This window comes from Pezoporus wallicus, unplaced genomic scaffold (genome assembly GCF_028554395.1).
Source record: "Pezoporus wallicus isolate ANWC-B61680 ecotype Strahan unplaced genomic scaffold, APGP_CSIRO_Pwel_v1 contig_161, whole genome shotgun sequence".
NCBI lineage: Eukaryota > Metazoa > Chordata > Aves > Psittaciformes > Psittacidae > Pezoporus > Pezoporus wallicus.
Window position 1 is genome coordinate 2,316,451 of NW_026642654.1, and position 12,401 is coordinate 2,328,851.

Consider the following 12,401-nt stretch of genomic DNA (forward strand, 5'->3'; position numbering starts at 1 on the left):
ACTTGTCTTTTAGGGAAGGGGGAGACCAAGCGCTGCTCCACCACTCTTGCAACTTCTAACCTTATTTAACCCTCAAAACAGCAAGAGGAAGTACAAAGTATTTTCACGAGCTGTGAACGGGCTCAGATCTGTTTTTGACGTCTTGAGGAAGTGCTGCCTTCTGCAAAGCCAAAAATGCGAAAAATGTATGCACAGTCCTACTGATCTCAAACACTGACACACACGCAGTCCGGCTCTCCCCCTTCCCCAAAAATAAGAGCCGACCAGCTGGGAGGAGAGGGGATGGGATCTCTGCAGATCTGGGCGGATTTGGGTCAGTACCGATAGCCCCGGGCGCGGGGGGACAGCACGGGTGATGGCCGCTCCTTTCCCTGCCTTTATCTCCAAGCAGACGCCCAAGCTCCCCTTTCCCCTCTGCATCTGCGGAGCGGACGGACTCCCCGTCTCTCGTTCCCGTCGTTCACAGCCGCCCGGCCTTCTCCCTGTCCGCAGCCACACCGGGGACCCCTCCTCCTGCTCTGGGCCCCGCAGAGTGCCCCATCCCCACCCCAGCCCGCGGCGGCTGGAGGCGGGTCCGAGGGAGCCGCACGCAGCCACCGTGGGGCGGGCCCGGGAGCGTTGCGCTGGGCTGGGCTGGGCCGGGCAGGGCAGGGGCGCGTCGCCGGCTGACTCTGAGGTGCGGGGGATGGACGAGAGTCGCTGCAGCAGCGAGCGGCGACGGGCGGTTCAGGTAAGCAGGAAGGGCAGAGGAAAGGGAGGCAGTGGGGCTGGCTGCTGCCGCCTGCCCGGGACTGCGCAGTGGCGAGCGGGCTGAGCCGCTTCTGCCGCTCGTTCCCGCAGCGCCCCCCGCATCAGCCCCGCAGGCAGCGGGGCGGGGACGGAGCTCTGCGGACCCTGCGCCTTCTCCGTCCGGAAGGTTCCCCTCGCCCCCTGCCCTCTCCGCCGCTTGCTCCAGGGTCATCGCGCCCCCGCCGGTGCCGCAGGCGGCGCGACTGCCCCTGAGCCCCGCAGGGCGGCGGGAAGGGGGTGTCCGGGGGAGGCAGCCAACTGTTGCCCGGGAAGGCGCCAGCCGCAGGCTGCTGCCAGCTCGTGTAGCATAGGGGCGGCGGGCGCTGGGTGCGCTCGCTTTGCCTCGGCTGCCGGCTGCGTTTGGGGTAGGCATCGGTTGCGGGGCGAGCGCCAGAGGAGGTTCCCCGGTTGGCCTTTCCCCAGCCGGGAGGAGCTTCCCCCGGGCACAGGCCCTCAGCCCATCCACAGGGGTGGATGTTGCTGGGTCTTCGTTGGCGGCCGGTGAGTGCCGAAGCCGCCGCGGCTGCAGGGTTGCATAGCGCCGGTACAGGGACCTATCCCTGCCTGCTCCCGGCCCAGAAGCCCGGCTGAACTCCGGCCCTGGCCGGGGATAGCAGCCAAACTGCACGTCCTAGTGCCTTATTGGAGTAAGTATGCCTGGGCTGTATGGGAGGAGATAGCGGGGGGGAGGGGGGGGGGGGGGTGGTTAAGCTCACAACTTGAATTATGCCGAAAACTTTCTATTCCAGCTGCCGGTCGTTGTTGGATGCAGGGAGTTATAAATGCGGTATTTCCAGAGGGATGTACATAGGCATAAGCCAAGAAACAAGATCTGCTATACTGCATTCATCTCATGTGAATCACTCACTGTCCATGTAGAGGTGTGTTACAGTGAACAGATACCATGCTTACATCTATTCTTCCTATTTTTCTTCCCCCTAATTTAATTTCATGACCGTTGAGCTTTGATTTTGTTTATCTGGGTTTTGTTATGCTAAGGTCTTGGTAATACATGACGTCACTGTCGAGCGCTCCCTAATTCACTGGTAGCAGAGCAAGGCTCTAACTTCACATGCTTTCAGTGGCATTGCTAGTAACTTGCCAAGGGTGGTGATGTGGGTTGGTCTCCAGCCTGTTCCTGGCTGTGGTGGCTTAAACCCAGTCAGGCAACTCATTCACTCACTTCCCTCCCTTCTTTCCCTCCCCCTGCTCCCGGAGGGACAGAGAGGAGAACTGAAAATAATGCAACTCCCACGGGTTGAGATAAGAACAGTTTAGTAACTAAGGTATAACACAAATCACTACTGCTACCACCAATAATAACAATGATAAAGGAAATAACAAGGGAAGAGAATACAACATCTCACCACCAGCCAATCAATAACTCGCCCCCCCCCCCCCCCAGCCCGACCAAGCTCTGACTGATACCTCCTCCAACCCCACTGTCCCAGCCCTTCTGGGTAGCTCTCAGTTACATCCTGGGCATGACGTGCTGTGGTATGGAATACCTCTTTGGTCAGTTTGGGTCAGGTGTCCTGTCTCTGCTTCCTCCTGGTTTCCCCTCCTCCCTGGCAGAGCATGAGGCTCACAAAGTCCTTGGCCAAACCAAAACATCAGGCCGAAAGTCAAAACACAGCACTGCACTGGCTACGAAGAAGGAAAAAAATGACTGCTACTGCTGAACCTAGGACACTGGTAATCTTTGATTGCTGTACAGCCCATCTTTTTGCTCTTTTTTTTGTCAACCAGCTCCTAAACGCAGTTTACATGTGCATGGGGAAAGGGTGTGTTAAGGGGGACAGAGATGTTTTTGCATTGGTGCTTCTGTTCTCACCATTTGCAAGGTCAGGAAAAAATGAAAACGACTTAGTGAACTCTTAGGTGGGGAGATCTGGAATGAAATGCTGTTGTGACATGAGGTTGCTTTGTGGGCAAAGAATTTCATGTGCTCAGTGCTGCTCTACAGAAATACTCCAACTCATATTACACAAGGAAGAACCAAGCTGGTACTTCCTTTTTTCTGTTATGCTAACTTTCATAATGTTATAATACATAAGGAAGACTTACACATCAGCAACACACTTCTTTATGCTTTTAAGGAATAGAATTTGTAAGTTCTTGTGTTTGTACTCTCCTGTAATTCTCCTTCCCCCACAACCCCTCCCCAAGGCCTGAGTTAAAAACTAATGATAAAGCCCTACTACTCATGAATTTAACTTTCCTAGAGTAGGCTTTAAAGAGAAGTTGTAATGACATTACAAATTAAGGGAATAGCATGAAGGGTTTGACTTACATTAATAAAAAGCATAAAGTAGCAACTGAGAATAAAATTCTTGAACTTCAGTTTCTGTCTGGTCTTTAAGGTTTCAGTTAAATGTGAATTATGGCAAGTGTAAGTGAGGCTCTCTGGGTTTCTTAGTGACTACCCAGTATTTTACTGTATCCTGCTCTGTATTTTTTCACTACCCTCCTGTGTTGTTTTTGTAGTGACACAAAATATTCCTTAATTAATGTTTTTAGAGCAACTGTAAAAGAGTTTTGTGCAATCACTGGCATTCTTTAGTACTATAATGCATGGCATAGCACATGAACTTGATCATTCAGTTCACATTTTATACAAAACAGAAAAATATTATTCTATGTCCAAAACCTGTATGCAATCCAGACATCATTAGGTCTCCTATTAAATCTCTGGAGACTAACTGAGTATGTCAATGTGACCTATAACATCAGTGGACAGAATATGCATACCAGTAATACATGTTGATTTGAAGGAGCCAGAACCTCTTGGTGTTTCTTCTGTACTGAATTCAGTATGTATTTGGATTTGTTTCAGTATTATCAATCATTCTTTTTGCACTGCTTTCTACTTGTGTTATCTAGGAATGCAAAACAGTTACATTAAATCAGAGAAAGCATGAATTAAAATCTTTAATATATGGGGCAGCTTGAGAGTTGCAAAAATGCAGTCATAAATTTGAATTTTGTAGTTTAAATTAAAATTGTAATAGAAGCTGCTATGCACTCATGTGAATGATGATGAGAGCAATCTGAATGATGTGAGATGTGCAGGTCCTAATTCTTCTTCTATTTTCACAGAATTCCATTTTACGCTTCCAGTTAAAATGAAAAATGTGTTTTATTTTCTGTCTTTATATACTGCTTGCTACTAGTTCTTGGTTAAACTTGTAGTAGTAGTTACTTCTACAAGAAAAAATACAGTAATAGGTCTAGGACAGGTGCATTTTAGGACATACATGACCCAGTGCAGCACTGAGACACGGATTTTTATTTAGTATTGTGGATTTTAAATGTAAGAAATGATTTCATGGTTGATCTCTCCATGTTGACATGAATATGAGTCAGTCTCACATTAATTGTGGAATGGTTACTTCCTGTCTGTGACTGTAATTTTGTAGGGCTGTTCATAGTGGCAGTGGACAGGTTGACTTTTTACATCATGCTTTGGATGACTGGCAGTGCAAAAGGTGAAGCTAAAGTGTAAGTTGCATGCTTGTTTTTGATTAAATCTGTGTAAGGAGGTTGTGAAGCTTGTGAAGTGTGAAAAGGTCATTTTGAATTTTTCAGTAGCAGTGCAACTCATGGTGTTGTGCAACTTATGCCTGTCCCAAGTGCTGTCTGATTCGGTTAAAATCTTGAGTTAATAAACGTGTTTCATGAATATATATGCCCCTCAGACCACTTGAAGAGCACTGGTCCAACATGGGAGTTGTCACATAGAGCATACTGGGAACTTGATTTTGGTCCCCTGTGGTGAGCTCTGGGTTGCTGAGTCATCTCTGGGCACTGGAGTTTGCAAAATATAGTAGCACTGTGGAGGTGGTTTGGTGTTTTTAAGTTGATGTGTAGACTTCCTTACATTTTAAGTAAGAGCCATTCTGTACTCTCCTGTATCTCTCTGATACACACAGGTTTAACTTAAATTTTAAGTAGTTGTTAGAAGTTTTTTTTATATATAATTTATGGGATTTGGCAGGGGGAGGACTCCTCCCTGTTGTATTACAGCCTGAATTCATAAATTATTTGAGTGGCCTATTTTACAATTAGATGCCCCAAAGCTAAGGTTGATGTTCTTAAAACTCACGTCTGAAAGCACACTGTTGTTTGTATTCTTTACTGTGAAGAAAATCAGACACACAGAGCTTCATTTCTGAATCCCTCCAGAGCTGTTACTGCTGTGACTTCTGGAGAGTGGCATCACTCTCCTGTATAACTGCCTTTGGCATCATGAGATGGGAGTGTTCTCTTGGGATTTGAAAAGCTTGTTTTGCTAAGAAAATAAGTAAGTGCAAGCTATTTACTCAAACAAGAAGCAGAAGCATTTGCAGTGACTCTTCTCTTTACAGTTGATGGTACATTAGTTACATCCTTTACTCATGAAGTTCTCTGTCCCCTTTTCAGCATGAAGTAACTTGGGCTCACATTTCCCTCTCCCCAAGTGACTGCAACAAGCAGCGTGGCATACACTGTCCTTTATTTCACCTGCAACTGTGCCACTCTGAAAAAATTAATTAATTATGCCAGAGGGAAAGTGACTTCTGCTCTGTGATGAAGGCATTCAGGTGTGGGGAATCTGGTTTCTGTGGATGTTTCATTCTTTCATCCAGTAAATATTTTTCCATTTCATAGCTCAGCAGGATAGTCCAGGACAGGCTATAGTCTGTGGGTTAGGGCACTGCCCTGACATAGGTGTGGTTGTGAGCCAGCCATGCAACCTGGAAAGAGCCTACCACCCACTTTTACTTCCTCTGTGGTTACTTTCCTGATGTTTTAAAATTGCTTGATGGTGCTTGGGGGCATGCTCATGCCTTGCCATCCGAAACTTTAAAATTGCATGACTCCTTTCCTCATCGGCTTGTGAAAGGGATGACTTTGTATCTTGCTCCTGGGGAGGCCTGAGGGTTTTTCAGCCCTTTTTAATAACATAGGTACCTCTTGAGCTTCCAGGATAGGTGATGTTTAAGCTACAGCTTTCACAATTTTGTTTCCTATTACCTTAGATGGCATCCTGCTTACCATCCCAGCTGTCTTAAATGCCATTATATATGCAAATTTATTGTAGCCATGCTCAAAATTCTTCTGTGAGTCCATTTTGTACTTCTAGCCTCATATGGACTAATCTAAGTGTAGCTCTTTTGGAGGATGAAGGCCATAGTTTGGCAAGACTGAGGTTCCCTTCTCGAGAAAGTTTTCATTTTGGGGTTAGAATACAGTTTGAGCCTTGTTTGATTCAGTTATCCATCATCATATGCTGATACTTTGACAACTGAGCCAAGCCCAGCAGTGTCCTACGACTATTGTTGTCTAGAGTGAATGTGGTTAGACTGAGAAGCGTGAGGAAGGGATTGTTCTCTTGTTTTTCAAAGACATTTCAAAGAAAGCCTGCTTTCTGTTTTTGTTTTGTTATTGTGACTGTATTTGGTACCTAGCCTGATCATTATAATTTTCATTTTGCAGCTGCCCCAGATTAAGTCTGGAAGGTTAGGTTGAGTTAATGGCTTTCTGAGAACATGGGGAGAAAGTTTGTCTTCTGGTTTCTCTCATGCATATTAATAGTGGTGTGGAACTATGGGGCAAAAAATCATTACTCATGGTTGTTTGCTGGTACACAAGTGCTGCCTGATGGTGCCACTTACGGAGCTGAATTGATTTTGGAGGAGGAAGGTTCTCCGTGGTAACTGATCCATATGATCCTGTCTCCAGTAAATTGGTTCCAGAATTGTGTTTAAATAGCCTTCATGAGAGATGTTCAGTGGTATTTATTTGCTGCAGGTGATTTGCTGGTCCTAATTTTTTTTCAGAGGGTGCTTGTTTAATGCTGTGAAAATTGGGTGTGAGACGCAATGGTGAGGGGAAAAATTTCTAATAATATTCCTTAATATTATTGAGGAGTTGCTGCAAATGTTGCTCAGACCTGTTTAGATTTTAGAAGGCTACATTGTTAAATTTGTTATGTTTTATTTCCAGGAAGGGTCTAATTTTGTCTTAGTTACACTTTCTCCCACCCACATATATACCGTCTGACTCCTTGTACTGTAGTGCTTTGTAATTGCAGAGTGTTTTGCTTCAAGGATCATCTGTAGACTTTTTGGTGACTCCTTCAGATAAAAGATTTCATGACAGAAGTTTACATCTTTAGAAGCTTCTGGAAATAAGTCTATAATCATCTCCCTAATAACTGATGGTCGCAGAGGAAATGGGAGATGATATTCTGTAACTGTTTTTCCTATGTTTTTATTATTAAAGCATAAATGCCCTGTAGAACCGGAACACTTCCTCACCCTCTCACAAGGCTGTGCCGCAGCAGAGCTCTGTAATACCAATTACTGCAGGGACGGTTTACTGTTCCAAATGAGATCACGATGGGGATGCTGGAAAATGAGTCTCTCTCAAAATGTGTTTCATGCTCTGAATGCTTGAGAGATTTTGTTAAGAGTGCAATACTTAAGTCTAAGGGCTTTATGCTTTTAATTAGAAAAGGTGTTATAAAATCCATTTATTACTTAATATTAACATCTCTTGTTTTCAAGAGGAAAGTGCAAAGAAAATAATTCATGATCTTGCAGTATTCTGGGAGATGTGTCTCTGCAACTAAATCATCTTACTGCTTTCATTTTTTTTCCTAAAAGACAGGAAGAGAGTACATATATTAGAGGCCTTAGAAGCATAGATAATCTGCTTGTCCATTTTTATACTGTGAGACAAAAATTGATTAGGGTCTGACTACTTACGCCTTTGTTTTAGTGAGGTTTTGATTCATTATGGCACAGACAGTATCATGTTGTCCTTTACTGAACTAAATCAGCCAAAAAAAAAATCCCCTTTTGTTCTGCTGCTGAGGAACACTGTGGGCTGCCAAATCCTAGCAGTCTGAGTCACCACAATCGTAATAAAGTGTTTGTACTTTGCGGTTGCTGTTATTCAGTGTCTTCTAATTTATTCATAAGACAAAGGGACATCTACAGGTTATAATACTACTTTTTAAAGAAGTATTCCATGTTTATACTGAAATAAAATTTGACAAAAGAGAATTAAATATACATTGTTAAAATGTCAAAGCTTCCAAGGAGCAAATGGCAATCTTTAACAAGAAGAAATATTTGTAGCTATCTAACAAATTTTATTTTCGGTGTAAGAGCAACATTGGACTTCAAAAAAATGGGGATTATTTTAAACTCCCTACTGAACTTTGCTGTTTTGGCCATCTGAGCTGAGCTGATAATGATCTGAGAACCAGGGAGACTGTTTCCTTCCTTAAAAAAAAAAATAAATAAATTAATGTTTTAAGGACAGAGACTCTGACCCTGGAAATACTTATCTGTATTTCAATTCTGATGCATGGGCTGTGACCCAGCAGCATAACTCATGTAACTGAATTCAGTGGTTTGCAGGATCTCCCAAACAAAGCAGTCAAATCCTGAGTCACAGTATTCAAGTGGAACTAAGAGTGACTGCACATAAACAGCTAAGGGAAAGAAGGGTAGTTCTGAATTAATGATGGGTACCTGTAATGCTGACAAATACATTCCCTGGCTCCTTGGAAGATGCACGGAGGGGTCCTGTGGCTGGCTGCATGCACACTATGGGCTCTGGGTGATGTACCCTGTCGCTGTGCTCGGAGGGGAGATGACAGTTCTTAGAAATTTTTTATCCCATCACCTGTGCATGGAAAGGAGATGGGCTTCCTTGTAATTTATAAGTTCTTTAGCTATTGGGTAGGAGTCTTCATGATTTAGGCTTTTAACTCTAGTATCAGTTATTGAGGGAGGAGCAGTGATTTATTTCTGTTGATAGAAGAACAGCAAGACTTTTATTCCTTTTTTGCCTGATATATAAAGAATTCTACATGTCATTTACCTTTCTCTAGCACTGAGCTACTGAAATTTCCACAGCTGTCTCAAAAAAAGCCAAATTTGGTAAATCAGATCATTGATTAACTTCTCCTGACTCCATCTTGTAGAGCTGCTGGAGAACAGGAAGGTGGACTGAGCTGGGTGTGGGTGGTGGGCACTGGGGCAGTGAGGACACGTATGGAAATTCGTGCGGCATGAAGTACTATAATTTTAATTGCTGCTCTGCATCATGCTATCCCTACAGCTGTTTCCCAAAGAAGAGCCTCGCATGCTATTCACAGGACATTCAAACAAAGGGCGGTGGTAGATAAGCACATGCAAATACATTACATGCCCTCCATCCTTTACTTTTTAATACGTTCAGTAGTGACGAGTTCAGCGTGAAACACTTGGTGACATGTAATTAAGTGTGAATTAAGTAAATGGCAGTTGATTCATGGTACCCCTCTCGCAGGGTTTGTATTCTTAATGCGCTCAGGATGGATGAGCTCAGGGCAGCGCAGCCCGGCGCCTCTGGACGCGTGTGGCAGCTCAGCTCCTCTCGGTCGCTTGGTGCTGACTTCCTTTCTCTTTTTTTTTTTGCCCATAAAAGGAGAAAAGTGCTGCCATACGACTCGCTTTAGGGAGGATCACGAGACGAGGCAGAGGGGGAGGTTGTTCAGGTAGCTGTGTTTTTGTACGCAGCGCAAGACATTCTGCTATGTGTGTTTAATGTGATCCTGCTGGCAAAAGAAGGTGTTTCCTTCTGCTGACACTGGAGTAAACCCTTTCATTTTCTAGTAACTTGTTTTCTTTGTTTGTATGAGATTGATGTAGAGAGATTGAAGGGAAGTTGGATATAAATTATTTTAGAAAGAAGGCAAAAATCCCAGTTCTCGGGGATTAGGCTGTCCACCAAACTTGCTGACACTTCTGTGCTGGTGGTTAAAGAATGGCTGCATGTGGTATTTTCCCGTCACTGTAGTTAGGCATGCCTAAGGTTATTTCTTAATTTTGCAGTATTAAAAAGTTTCATCTCCAGTTTTCCAGAAAATAGACTGTTGAGGTGATGCCCTGAAAACTTGCTCAGAAATCACAAGGAGATCTCGGTGCCTTTCTGTAACCAGAGAAATCTCCAAGCCTGTTTGATGCGCAGTCTTAAGTGACTTCCAGTGTACAGTAAAGCATGAGTTGCCTGACTTCATTTGACATATTCTGGCAAAAAACATAGCCCACCCTCTGATGATGGTCATATTTTCTCTGTAGAGCGAAAGCAATTAACAGCTCTAAGTAAGTTCCACCCAGCTTCTGCCATGGGCTAATAGGTGGTATTCCATGGGCTCCTGATTCAGCATCAGAGTGTGCAGCCCACACCAGGATGATCTTGAGCTGTCATCTTCTAGCATGTTGCCTGCTGATATCCTGCACGTGTGTTTCAAAGCAACTCGGAGTTAACGATTCACAGTATTGATCAGCTTACATTTAGCCTTGTATGTTCCTTTTACTTACTGATGCTGTGAAGCAGTTTGTCATGGGGGCATATAAATTAGCTGTGTCTCTTCTTGCACAGTCCAACACAAGATGTTTTGGAAATCACAGCAGAATGGACCTACCTATAGCAATGAGACTTCTTTTTCTCTCTGACAACTGTGAAGAGTGGGGATCTTTGACTCAAACATTTACTTTGACTTTCTTATGAAATGAAACATTTTGTGAAGGAGTCCAAATGGAGATGGAAAATAAATTAAGGTCTTAGTAATGCACAGTCATTTCCCAGCATCATTGTTATCTAGTGTCACTGTAGGTATCCTGGGAACAGAACAAAAGGACCATTTTAATTCTGGATATAAAGTCGCTGTTTCTTTCAAGCAGGTTTGTTAATTTTTGTCCACATCAGAACTAGGTTGTAGGCGAAATTCTGTGAGAAACAGATGTCTGTCTCATGCTAGCGGTGTTATCATTGCTGGGATTTAATAAATTTGTTACTTCACTTTTAAAGTGAATTTCTCCTTTTCCTACCACCCTGATGTGAGTAAAGTGTGGAGAAGCAGAGTCTCAGCTGCTGTGCATTGGGACACTGTCCATAGAGAGATGCCCCTTTATACCAGCTGACTGTCAGGACCAGTGTCCTACTGACAGCAGTGCAGGCTTGCTGAAATCAGGAAGTCAGGTGCTCATCTTCAGTCTGCCTGAACACATTAAAAAACTCCAAAATGTAAAGAGTGCACTTTTTCACCTGTGCTGCATATTATACGTATGCATGCGTATATATGTGGAAACACAAATACTCAACTGTTACTCATTTACTTGGTTCTGTTCTCTTGGGCTGAAAGCAACAGCCACGTAAGTGAGGATGTGATACTAAACCCAGAAGAAGCTATCATGCCTGAAAAAGGTGACCTGTTAATTCTGACATGCATTGCTACTTACAGAATTGACTTCTGAAAATTATGTTATCCAGAAGCAACTTCGTACTTACAGTCGTTATGCATGTTCATAGTAGGAACTAAATAAGGAATAGATACAGTATGCGACTGTACTGTTACGTTTTTAGTACTGTTCGTGACAACAGTTTTGGCCTGTGCCAGCTAACACTTTCCCAGCTAACACTTTCCCAGATAATGCCCAAGCATAGTTCTGGGGTTAGGAGAGACGATGGACCATTTCCAAAAGGCTGCTTGGATCTGGCCAGGCTTTTTCAGAGGGATTTTAGGTGTCCAGCCACGAGCTGTACCGTGCTTGCTGCTTCCAAGCCCAGAGAATGGCTGTGTGCCCTGGTCTGGTTTATTTTCTGACATACATGTGGCCTCAGGTTCTGCTTTCCAGGAAGCTGGGTTTCAGCAGCTTCTCTGGTGGTAGGAGTGTCTTCATGTGCGTAGAAGGCTAGGAGAAAAAATTATGTCCAACCTGAAAGGAGAAGCTGTGTCTGGAAAGCTGGAAAAATAAACCAGAGCAGCTTGAAATGATAGAATAATTGAGTTTCATATTGTTTTCGTAAGAAAAGCCTCAGGAAATATACAGGTGTAATTAGCCATTTTGAAAGTACTAGTTTTTTAAAAAATATTTATAAAGAATTACCGGCTGTCATTTTGAATCAAAATGAATAAATTAAATGTAAGCAGATGGCATCTGCAGTGTCTTCAACCAGAGGATATATATCCTGGAGGTAGTGTAAAACCTATCCCTGTCCTAAGCTTTACCTTCTGTTAACTACAGGAGCAGTAGCAACCTGCTAGTGCAGACCTGAGTTGGCATTATATTTAGGTTTTCCCTGGGGAATCCCTGTCTCAAGAAGATGTTTCACCCTCTTCTAATTGTCTGATTGCTTCCTGTGAAGAAGGTGCAAGTCTGGTTTTATATTTAGTTAAAACTATAGGGTATGGAGGGCAGTTGTGTGGGGTTTTTCCTTTTTTTTTTTTTTAAGCAGGGTTAAAGCCATTGAATTTTAATGATTTAGCAGTGTGGTTCTAACAGACAAGTCATGAGTTGACTCCAGTCCATGGAGTGCTTCCATTTGTCTCTCACCTCTCTTCTGTAGATGAGGATGGTGTAGGTTGCCTGGTGAACTGGCCATGTATCCCCACACCTGAAAGCGGTCTGGCAATCAGAAATTTAGTTCCTGGTCCCTGTGCGGACAGTGATGGGCCAAATGCCATTCCTGGGCTGCAAATTCGTGTTGTGGTTTGTGGTGTGAGAGGAGAGAACTGAAGTTCTGATTGGGATGCTTTAAGGATGAACTGCCCTGAATTACCTGCCATT

General features: G+C 43.9%; 1 protein-coding gene across 11 annotated transcripts in view; it reads left to right on the top strand.

Moving 5' to 3' along the window:
• The first annotated feature begins 634 nt into the window (after positions 1-634).
• The window catches only part of CYRIA (CYFIP related Rac1 interactor A), a 61,231-nt gene continuing 49,464 nt past the window's right edge, over positions 635-12,401 (top strand). For 10 of the 11 annotated variants that reach the window (XM_057431802.1, XM_057431793.1, XM_057431797.1 and 7 more), the window contains exon 1: positions 635-730. The gene's annotated coding sequence lies outside the window, so the exon portion shown is untranslated. The remainder of the gene's footprint in view (positions 731-12,401) is intronic. The other variant, XM_057431796.1, reaches the window with a different exon arrangement.